Source organism: Somniosus microcephalus, unplaced genomic scaffold (genome assembly GCF_052327205.1).
Source record: "Somniosus microcephalus isolate GS21.2 unplaced genomic scaffold, FLI_Smic_1.0 unresolved_chr3, whole genome shotgun sequence".
NCBI classification, from domain to species: Eukaryota; Metazoa; Chordata; class Chondrichthyes; order Squaliformes; family Somniosidae; genus Somniosus; species Somniosus microcephalus.
Genome location: NW_028225181.1, coordinates 57,631,574 through 57,643,868, shown reverse-complemented (window position 1 = coordinate 57,643,868; position 12,295 = coordinate 57,631,574). Strand labels below are relative to the sequence as shown.

The following is a 12,295-nucleotide window of genomic DNA, read 5'->3' as shown; positions in this document are numbered from 1 at the left end:
AAATGGCATCGTACGATTTTCGATGCCTTACATGGCCTATCTCACCCTGGGGTGCGGGCATCGCAAAAACTGCTGGTCTCCAAATTCATATGGAGGGGAATACGCAAGGACGTCAGGGACTGGGCGAACACTTGTGTTGTTTGCCAACGGTCCAAGGTGCAGCGCCATGTCGGAGCCCCGCTCGCCATCTTCGAGGTCCCGGAACGGCGATTTGATCATATTCACATCGACTTAGTGGGACCACTCCCACCTTCCCGGGGCTTTACGTACCTTTTGACGATGGTGGATTGCACCACGAGGTGGCCGGAGGCAGTTCCCCTGACGTCCACTACATCTGCGGACGTTGCTCGAGTTTTCGTTTCGTCCTGTGTAGCCCGTTTTGGTGTCCCTGCGGACATTTCTTCGGATCGGGGGCCGCAATTTTCGTCCGAACTGTGGAACGAGGTGATTTCCGTGTTGGGCGTTAAACTCCACCGCACTACGGCCTATCACCCACAGGCGAACGGCTTGTGCGAGCGGTTCCACCGCTCCTTGAAGGCGTCGCTCAGGGCCAGCCTGCTGGATGCATCCTGGGTCGACAAACTGCCGTGGGTGATGTTAGGACTCCGCACGGCGCCGAAGGAAGATCTCCAGTCGGCGGCGGCAGAGATGGTTTACGGGCAACCGCTTCGAGTCCCAGGTGAATTCCTGCCATTACCTACACGACCATGGTCCGCGGCCACACAAAGAGACCCTCTGGGATGCGGCCCGCTGTTTCCGCCCAGTTCTGACCTCACGGCATGGTTTGCTTTCGCCCAACGTCCCGGGGGAGTTGTCGAAAGCCAAGTTCGTGTTTGTGCGCCAGGACGGCCATCGTACCTTGCTCGCACCGCCGTATGCCGGACCTTTCAAGGTTTTGCAGGCAGGGGACAAGAGTTTCGTGATTGACGTCGGGGACAAACCAGATCACATCTCTGTCGATCGCCTCAAGCCTGCGCACCTGGACCTCGAACGACCGATCGAGCTGGCGCAGCCTCCGCGCCGCGGCCGGCTGCCGGCCGCTACCACACCTGACACCGCCGTACCGCCTACCAGTTCACCACCTGCTCAGCGTTTTCCCCTCCGGGAATTTCGGAGTCGGTCCAACAGACTTGTCCGACCTCCTCAGCGATTGACTCTTTTCGTTAAAGACAATTCTGGGGGGGCGTATGTGGCAAAACCACTAAGTGTGTTACATAATTGTAACCAATGTTATTACCTCTAGCATTAATTGTCTGTAACCAATGTTATTACCTTTCAAGTTGGCTCTGGTTAAACAGAGCTAGATCAACAACATCGCGATCTGACGCGATGACGTCATCACGTGGGTCACGTGACGTCCCCTTCGGTGAGGAACATGATGACGTCATGACGTCAGAGGTAGAGGGCGGGACCAGCCAGTCCTCGTGTGGATTGAAAGAGAAAAGACCTATTTTGAGCTTCTCCTGTAGTTTCTTGTTTTGTAAAGTTCTTAGACAATAAATTCAGTTTGTTAACTTCCAGTAAGTTATAGATTCTTTGTTAGGAGTGCAGAGACTCCTACAAGAGACCATTTAAATGTTCTGACTGTGGGAAGAGCTTTAAAAGCTCCACGGAACTGAAGGGACACCAGCGAGTTCACACTGATGAGAGACCATTTACATGTTCTGAGTGAGGAGGACATAAAAAACCTGCAAAGGGACATAGACAGGCTAAGTGAGTGGGCAGAGATTTGGCAGATGCAATATAATGTTGGAAAGTGTGAGGTTATGCACTTTGGCAGAAAAAAATCAAAGAGCAAGTTATTATCTAAATGGAGAGAAACTGCAAAGTGCTACAGTACAAAGGGATCTGGGGGTCCTGGTACATGAAACACAGAAGGTTAGTATGCAGGTACAGCAGGTGATCAGGAAGGCCAATGGAATCTTGGCTTTTATTGCAAGGGGGTTGGAGTATAAAAGCAGGGAAGTCTTGCTTCAGTTATACAGGGTACTGGTGAGGCCACACCTGGAATATTGCGTGCAGTTTTGGTTTCAATATTTAAGAAAAGATATACTTGCTCTCGAGGCAGTTCAGAGAAAGTTCACTCGGTTGATTCCGGAGATGAGGGGGTTGACTTATGAGGAAAGGTTGAGTAGGTTGGGCCTCTACTCATTGGAATTCAGAAGAATGAGAGGCGATCTTATTGAAACATATAAGATTGTGAGGGGGCTTGATCGGGTGGATGCGGGGAGGATGTTTCCACTGATGGGTGAGACTAGAACTAGGGGGCATAATCTTAGAATAAGGGGCTGCTGTTTCAAAACTGAGATGAGGAGAAACTTCTTCACTCAGAGGGTAGTAAATCTATGGAATTTGCTACCCCAGAGAGCTGTGGAAGCTGCGACATTAAATAAATGTAAAACAGAGATAGACAGTTTCCTAGCTGATATGGGATTAGGGGTTACGGGGAGCGGGCCGGGAAGTGGACGTGAGTCTAGGTTTGGATCAGCCATGATCCTATTGAATGGCGGAGCAGGCCCGAGGGGCCGTATGGCCGACTCCTGCTCCTACTTCTTATGTTGTAAGAGCTTTAAAAGCTCCGGGAACCTGAAGAGACACCAGCGAGCTCACATTGTTCTGTAGCGCAGGGCCCTGCAGACAGCGGGGACATCATGAACATGGAATGGATGAATGTTTTGAAATTCTTGTACTGCTGTTTAATCTTTAAGGTTGTTGTGCTGATGATTCCCTTCGATTGACTGTTCATGGTGTTACATAGAATGTACAGCACAGAAACAGGCCATTCGGCCCAACTGGTCCATGCCAGTGTTTATGCCCCACACCCACCCTACTTCAATTAACCCGATCAACACATCCTCCCATTCCTTTCTCCCTCATGTAGCTTCCTCATAAATGCATCTGTGCTGTTCACCTCAACCACTCCCTCTGGTAGCAAGTTCCCCATTCTCACCATTCTCTGGGTAAAGACATTTCCCCTGAATTCCCTCCTGGATTTATTAGTGACTTTTATATTTATAGCCACATAAATATGATGAGATTCTGTTAAGCTGACCAGTATGTTGTTGTACTTTGTCTTTTTCTGATGAATGAAACATTACTGAGCCCCCTGTACCCGTGTTATGGGATGAAGTGCCAGACAAGTGAAGGCACAACGTCTGGGTGTGAATCTGATAACCTCACGGACAGTATAGGTGTGATTACTAGACGGGCTTGTGGTTATAGTCTGGTCACAGATGGACTAAATTCCCTGAATTAGCAGGAGTTCAGGAGGCGGTCAACAGACGGGTCCAAACAATCCAATTTCCTGAGCGGTAACCAAGCTTGTGTATAAGAACAAGCCACTTAAGCCGTTGTCAGTTGGAACAGACTCGAGAAGATCAAGCGCGAATCCACTGTACTTCTATTCTCCAGATTGAGGGAATTATCACCCGATCTGTGTTCTACATCACTCTTAATAAAGCATGGAGAGACAATTTGTGTTCTTGTGAGCTTGATTATCGGGTATCCGAAACCCTGGGACTCCCGATCATTAGAGTTAACCTCAGTGTGTGGAAAGGGATTCCCTGGTGTGTCCCACCCGCTGACACACCAGAGTGTCCACATTGTGACTGCGGTGGATCGATTCCACTGTTTCCGATGCCTTTAATCACATCTGGGACTGAACCATGTTAATTCAGGCAACTGGGGTTTGTTAATGTTAAAATCCAGCCCAGTTATTGGGGTTTTAATATTCTTTATAAATAAATCAGCTTTGTTTGAAACACAGTCTATTGAGTCGCTGTTTCTACAATAAGCTAATGGATGACTTGTTACATACATTCCCTGTCCTTTCAATAATTTAACTGTGAGCTGTGGTCAGTAGGTGGCACTCTTGCCTCTGAGTCCCACTCCAGAGACTTGAGCACAAAAATCTAGGCTGACACTCCAGTGCAGTGCTGAGGGAGTGCTGCACTGTCGGACGTGCCGTCTTTCCAATGGGATGTTAAACCGAAGCCCTGTCTGCTCTCTCAGGTGGACATAAATGATCCCATGGCACTATTTCGAAGAAGAGCAGGGGCGTTATCCCCAATGTCTTGGCCAATATTTATCCTTCAGTCAATGTTGGTACATGGAACTCAGTTAATTCAGCTTCTGAAAGGTGTTTGTGTTTAGTTCATTCGATATAGGGAAAAATGTGGTTAGTAGAGACAGAGGGAGATATACAGATATCACTTAGCAACCAACCACCCTTGGATATTTTCAGAATAGAATGTTTAGATTAGAAATGTTATGTTATGATAAGAATGTCTGCAGACTAGAAGGGTTCTCCTTACCACAGCAAGGCCACGGTACTTTTACATGCATCTAACGTTGTTGAAGTATGTTGAAGAAACTGTTGACTTGTGTCTCTGGACAATGCAGTAACCAGAGACTATCATATTAGGCAATGCCAGTTCCAGTTTGATAAGAAAGCACTGTATAAATATACTCCTGACTTGTAGGTGGCGGAGAGGCTTTTGGGAGTCAGGAGGTGAGCCACTGGCTGCAGAATACCCAGCCTCTGATCGTTCCTCCTTGTCAGGATTGAGCTGAATTCCTTCCTGTTGAAAAATGCTTCGTGTGACATTAGGAGTTAACCCCTTAGTAGCAGTATCAAAAATGTGAAATATTCAACTGTGGCGAAAATAATGAATGGCTGATGGGTCCTTTTTAAATGTGGAGGCTCAGATAATCAAAGTCACAGTAACTCTTTTCCGAGGGTACAAAGGTCCTGTTTAAATAAAGGAGCGAGCATAGTGGATATGGAAGCTGGTGGGGGCGGGGGGTCAATAGAAATGTTCCAGACTGAGATGGATACATGGTTGTTGGGTAAGTGTATCGAGGGATACGGAGCAAAGGCGGGTAACTGGAGTCGAGGTACGGATCAACCATGTTCTGATTGAATTGCAGAACAGGCATCGATGGAGCTGAAAGGCCTCCACCAGTATTCTGGGCTGGAGAACCATAATGATGGTGGGCTAAAAATAAACCCTTTTCAATTTAATTTAAAATAAGACAATACTTTAGAAAATATGATTAAATATAAAATAAATATTCACAACCGCTGCCTTTTTACTTTAGACACGCCCCTCCTCCAGCATTCATCTGTGTGAAAGGCTTAGAGGGTGCGGAATTCTTAAAGTGCATCCAGGGGAGCTTTTTGAGCCAGCATGTAGAAAGTCCTACAAGAGAGGGGGCAATACTGGACTGTGGAAATATGATTTTGCCCTTACTAGTGCATGATGGGATACTTGACATCTAATGTATTTTTGTACCATTGCCTGTGGACTAAAACCAAGTCAGCAGCAACTAACGTAGTCTTCTGACCTATTGCAATTAAGTTAATCACAACCTGCCAGAACAATACATTGCAGAACTATTGGGTAACCGCACTGCTAATGACATCTGGCCAAAGAAATGAAAACAATTCTGTTAAAGGTCAATCTCGTTTCTCTTTATACATGATCATATTGAACTTGTGTTCTTCACTGTATAAATATGATAATCAGACATGAGTGAGCAAATCATTTTTTGGTAACAAGATTCAAACAAAATCTCCTGACAGAATATAATTAACTAACTTTGTCTGAAGACATTTCTGTCCTGCTGACCTTTTGATTGTCCTTGTTTAAACTCTTAATGTGTTTAAGATGATACAATACCATTACACGTGATCTATGGAACGCTTGCTTGTTTGAGTGTATAAATATGCTGCATTTGCTGATGTCCTTTAGAGATGTTAGCCTAGCCTTTGTCCAGGCAGCTCTCTCCTTGTATACACTTGTATGCAAGTAAAATAAAGCTTTGCTTATCTGACGGTACAGTTTGTTTCAGAGTCTTACTCGGAGTCGAGACTTCGACAGTATTTCTTGGAGGTTCCACCGAGATCGCTTGCTGTACCGGTGAGTAAACGGACGAAGACACGGTATCTTTCTGGGAACGAATCCTAACTGGCCAGTTATAAGTGGCATTAGCCACCAAAGGGATTCCCTCTCAGTCTGAAAACTAGTGTCTTCTGTTTGCTATTGGCTACAGTACTGCGATCAGTTGAGACTCATTTTTCCAGGGTTGAGTTGTCATTTTTGTAATTATTTCCTCTTTCAGTCTATCAGAAAAGGAGACGATTTCGAAAACCTGAGCCCTGAAATAGACCGTCCAGATAAGACACAGTAAAGTCGGGTGATCCCGGACTAAGAAAAGGTACCAAGGGTAAAAAGGAAAAGCGCTAGAAGTTTGATACTGCAGTGGGGGTGGGTCCCCCGGAGATTAAGAAGCCGGAGAGAGAGTCTTGCGGCAGAAGGCAGGAGACCTTCAGAGATTTCATTAAAGTATAAGGACTCAGTTCTGCAGTGGCGAATAACACAGACTGAGAATTGTCTATTGTTCAGTATATAGTAGAAGATTTTAATGAGTTACCTAATTTGTTTACCTGTGTGGTCTGTCGCGTTAGTTATTATTAGTCTTGTTATTGTTAGTATGTGTTTCTTTTCCTCTCTTACAGCAACTTGGTTGCAATTAGTCTTGTTATTGTTAGTATGTGTTTCTTTTCATCTCTTACAGCAACTTGGTTGCAAAATCGCAAAGGGGAAACGGGTTATTGCGATCCAGAGAAATTACACCTAGTTGAGACTAACCAACAGGAAAGTCCCAATTAAGTAAAAAAAAAAGGGTGCCAAATCTAGTAAAATCCCAGAGAAAGGCACCCCTGCTTGTTATATTTTTCAAAACTGCGGTTGAGTTTCAATCAATGACCTGCCAAGGTGGTCCAGATGGACCCGAAATGGGAAATACCCATTTCCACCAGATGGCACCTTTAACATAGACAGAATTACCTGTCTCAAGGAATGCCTCATAAAAACAAAGGGACCCAACTAGAAAAGGAAAAAAAGTAGTAAATTGGTCAGCCTTCTCAGATTGGAAAAAGGAAGCAGAGAGGCGACGCGAACGAAGTATAGAAGTTAGTAAACATAATAAAAAGAGGGATGAGATTAATCAGGAACAGAATAAACAACAAAAAGTTAAACAAATCAGGGTTGGCGGGGTCCACAAAATGTATCCGGAAACAGAAATACCCAAGCCCAGCTTCACACTCGTCCACAGACTAATTGGACAACTAGCAATCCGTGGGGAAATCAAAGTGGCCCAAACGAAGAGTTTGGACAAAATCCAAATTGTTCAGCATGACGTTACTTAGAGCCCACCCCAGACATTGCCCAGGAACAACAAGCAGTGGAACAATTGCCTGCAGTACCATTAAATTCTAAAGAAGAGCCATTTATAAATTTAAATATGAATGGAACACAAGTTCCATTTTTTGGTAGACACTGGAGCAACTAATTCGGTCTTGACTAAACAATATGCAGTAGGAGCACCTTGTACCAATCAGAGTGTCAAGTGTGTAGGACTTTCAGGAACAACCCAGACTATGGTATGGCCCACTCCATTGGATGTACAGATGAAAGACTTTCATGAACAGCATGCATTCTTATTATCTGAAGACGTTCCCATCAACTTATTAGGAAGAGATTTGTTGTGTAAAATGAAAGCAGTGATATCATGTACGGAAAAAGGACTGAAGGTACATGTTCCAACTGACCGATGTGGGATGTACCCATTGCAGGTCCACAATTCTCCTATTTTGTATTGTTGGACTAATCATGATGACAACCTCAGTAAACAATTACTGATGGCTGTGGGAGCATTGCAGTATGTCACAAGATCAGTATCAGAATACCAGAAGCAGTTTAATTTGGGACATTGGCATGATAAATTGCACTGTATAGCCTATTATGACAAAACGGGAGAAGATCTAGAAGTGGCAATTAATTACAAGCCCTTTCTGCATCAGAAATATTCACTTAAAATCCGAAGAATTTTAATTGGGCAAGAAGGAATAGCATCACCAATCTTGTTGACCCAAACAGCATGGGAATTATTCAGGGTAAAAGACTCTACTAGCAGTGGCACATGAATTCAAATCTTCTGATCTAGGACAGATGGTCCTACACCTATCAAAAGCTGCAGTTCAACAGGAGTGGAGAATAAGTCAGGGTTGGTTCAAGACCTAAGAGCAGTTAACGAGTCTGTTCTCCCTGCCTACCCGGTGGTCCCAAACCCAGCCACCATCCTGACCAGTATACCTCCTAATTCAAGGTATTATACGGTCATTGATCTCTGCTCAGCCTTCTTCAGCATTCCTATTCACCAAGATTCCCAGTTCCTGTTTGCCTTCACGTTCAAAGGAACCCAATACACATGGACCAGGCTGCCACAAGGCTATACAGAAAGCTCAACTATCTTTTCGCAGTGCCTCAAACATGATTTACAGGACATTGTCTTAACCGATGGGTTAACCCTCATACAGTACGTAGACGACCTGCTAATTGCATCACCTACCCAAGAGGCATTGTGAATCAGTGACTCAGCTTATCACTAAGCCTCGTACAGACATTGTAGAAACTCCTCTGGACAATAGCGATTTTATATTTTATGTGGATGGATCAGCCCTCAGACGAAAAGGGCTCACCAAAAAGTGCATATGCCATTCCCGATGATCATTCAATTATCGAAGTATGCTGACTACCATCTTTCTTTTCAGCACAACAAGCAGAACTGTTTGCCGTTACAAGAGCATGTATTTTAGCTACAGGAAAATCAGTGAATATTTATATTGACTCTCGGTATGCATTTGGAGTCACTCATAATTATGGTCAAATTTGGAAACTTAGAGGATTCCTGACTTCATCAGGATCTACAGTTAAAAATGCTAAACAAATTGATAACCTTTTAAAGGCTCTCCAGTGTCCTACAAAAATTGCTGTTATTAAATGCAAAGCACATACAGGCAATCAAGACCAGGCTTCTTTGGGCAATGATAGGGCGGATCGAGCAGCTAAGGCTGCTGCTCTATCTGATACAGGGTCACAAGTGTCTGCATATGTTCTTAGAAATCAAGATCCAGACAATCCCCCACCCACAATTGATGACATTTTGGCCTATCAATTACAGGCCAGTCCGGACGAAGTGTTAGCTTGGGTGAATGATTCTTGTTTTAAAACACCTGAAGGAGTATGGGTCTACCATGACGGCCGCATGGTGGCTCCCAAGTCAATACTCCCATGGATTGCCCGATGTGTCCACATGTTCACATGCAGGCAAAGGGGGGATGGCAGACTATATCACACAAACTTGGTATTCACCAGGCATTGACAATTACAAAACAAATTAGTGAACAATGCATTACCTGCCAAACAATGAACCCAGGTAAAACGGAAAAGGTACAGGCTGCCTCCCACCCAAATCCAACAGGACCCTTTGTACATTTACAGATGGATTTTATTGAATTACCGGTATGTTTAGGATTTAAGTATGTATTAGTTATTGTAGATGTGTTTTCACGATGGATTGAAGCCTTTCCATGTAAAAAAAAACGATGCCGTTACTGTTGCAAAATGTTTGTTAAAAGAAATTGTACCAGGATTTGGTATACCTGCACAACTTTCAAGTGACAATGGATCACATTTTACTGGGACAGTTGTGCGAGAAATGTGTAAGGCTTTACAGATCAACCAACACTTCTACTGCAGCTATCATCCACAGTCAGCGGGACTGGTAGAAAGATATAATGGTATGCTGAAAAATAAACTTTCCAAACTCTGCAGCGAGACAGGACTTAAATGGGTCGACCTGTTACCCTTGGCATTGATGGTAAGGCGATCAGCAACAAACAGAACGACGGGACTGTCGCCACGTGAAGTCGTCATGGGACGACCTCAGAGACGGCCATTTTCTGCACCCTTCACTGCCAAGCAGATGGACATTCACAAGATGAATGAACATATGTTGAATTATTGCATTGCCTTAACTAAGTGTATTTCCAGTTTCCACCAACAGGTCAAGCAAGCCCAGGTTGAACCAGCTGAAGGAAGGTGCCATAACCTAGAACCAGGAGACAACGTATACATGAAAGTATTCAAGAGAAAAGTATTCAAGAGAAAGAACGGTCTCCAACCCAGATTCGAAGGTCCGTACCAAGTACTCCTAGCAACGAATACTGCTGTAAAGGTGAAAGAGAGACCAACATGGATCCACGCCTCCCACTGCAAAAGAGCTCCAGAAAACAAGGAAAAGGAATCACCAACCCCATCAGTAAATGGAACTGGACATTAGGACTATGTTTCCTTGGGACACTTATAATACCTGCAATGCCCGAATTGTATATAAATACATTTTTGTATATGGCATACATGTACACAACAACGGTAAGCGCTTCCAGCTGTCGGGTTTGTGCCCATGTTCCCATATATAGTAAAGGGGGAATTCCATTAAGACCTATCCCCTTCAATGAGTCAGAGACGATGGAATGGATTTTACGCCAAAATGGGAGTATTACCAAGTATGAGTTAAATGGCCCCAAAAAGATTATAGTAGACGAAGACTGGCAAAGGCATTGGACCTCGGCAGGGTACGATTTGGACACCCTCAAAGGATGGTATCAGCCTAAGTATGACCATGCTAGACAGCTCCCCTCCCTGGTCCTCACCAATACATCTGGGATAGGGAGACCAGTAAGCTCATTGTGCCTGGATAAGAGTAAGAGTAGAGGACCAAGCGTTGGCCACAGTTATTATGCAGAACCAGTTAAAGTAATGATGCAGGTACAGAACAAGGACCTATTTGATGGAGAAGGAAAGATTAAATGCAATCTTGCTAGACTAGGTTGTCCTTGATAAGGACAAAAGCAGGGAATGTGGAAATATGATTTTGCCCTTACAATGCATGATGGGATACTTGACATCTAATGTATTTTTGTACCATTGCCTGTGGACTAAAACCAAGTCAGCAGCAACTAACGTAATCTTCTGACCTATTGCAATTAAGTTAATCACAACCTGCCAGAACAATACATTGCAGAACTATTGGGTAACCGCACTGCTAATGGCATCTGGCCAAAGAATGAAAACAATTCTGTTAAAGGTCAATCTCGTTTCTCTTTATACATGATCATATTGAACTTGTGTTCTTCACTGTATAAATATGATAATCAGACATGAGTGAGCAAATCGTTTTTTGGTAACAAGATTCAAACAAAACCTCCTGACAGAATATAATTAACTAACTTTGTCTGAAGACATTTCTGTCCTGCTGACCTTTTGATTGTCCTTGTTTAAACTCTTAATGTGTTTAAGATGATACAATACCATTACACGTGATCTATGGAACACTTGCTTGTTTGAGTGTATAAATATGCTGCATTTGCTGATGTCCTTTAGAGATGTTGGCCTAGCCTTTGTCCAGGCAGCTCTCTCCTTGTATACACTTGTATGCAAGTAAAATAAAGCTTTGCTTATCTGACGGTACAGTTTGTTTCAGAGTCTTACTCGGAGTCGAGACTTCGACAGGACCTAATTCTAGGGAATTTAGCCGGGCGTGTGGTAGAAATGTTAGTAGGAGAGCATTTTGGTGACCGTGACCATAATTCGGTGAGATTTAAGGTAGTCATGGAAAAGGACATAGATGGACCGGAAATAAAGGTTCTAAATTGGGGGAAGGCCGATTTTAATGTGATAAGGCAGGATCTGGTCAAAGTGGACTGGGATCAGCTACTTGTAGGAAAATCCACATCAGAGCAGTGGGAGTCTTTCAGAAAGGAACTTGAGAGAGTACAACGGCAACATGTTCCCGTAAAGGTCAAGGGTGGGACCAACAAGCCCAGGGAACCTTGGATGTCAAGGGATATACGAGAATGGATTCAGAAAAAAAGGGAGGCTTTTGGCAGATACAAAGGGCTAAAAACAGTGGAAGCCCTAGAGGAGTATAGAAAGTGCAGGGGGGTACTTAAAGAAGAAATTAGGAGAGCGAAGAGGGGGCATGAAAAAACACTGGCAGGCAAAATAAAGGAAAATCCCATGGTGTTTTATAAGTATATTAAGGGCAAGAGGATAACCAGGGAAAGAATAGGGCCCATTAGGGACCAAAGTAGCAATCTGTGTGTAGAGCCAGAAGATATTGGTGGGGTTTTAAATGAATATTTTGCATCTGTGTTCACTATGGAGAAGGACGATGTAGGCATAGAAATCAGGCAGGGGGATTGTGATATACTTGAACAAATTAGTATTGAGAGGGAGGAGGTACCAGTGGTTTTAACGGGCTGAAAAGTGGATAAATCCCCAGGCCCAGACGAGATGTATCTCAGGCTGCTGTGTGAGGCAAAGGAGGAGATTGCAGGGGCTCGGACACAAATTTTCAGAACCTCTCTGGTCACAGGGGAGGTGCT

At 44.1% G+C, this 12,295-nt stretch overlaps 1 long non-coding RNA gene across 1 annotated transcript; it reads left to right on the top strand.

Moving 5' to 3' along the window:
- The first annotated feature begins 5,405 nt into the window (after window positions 1–5,405).
- Window positions 5,406–11,378, top strand: LOC147091572 (uncharacterized). The gene is made up of 2 exons (XR_015075218.1): window positions 5,406–5,921; window positions 6,124–11,378. It is a non-coding gene; the product is annotated as an uncharacterized LOC147091572 (long non-coding RNA).
- Window positions 11,379–12,295: the final 917 nt, after the last annotated feature.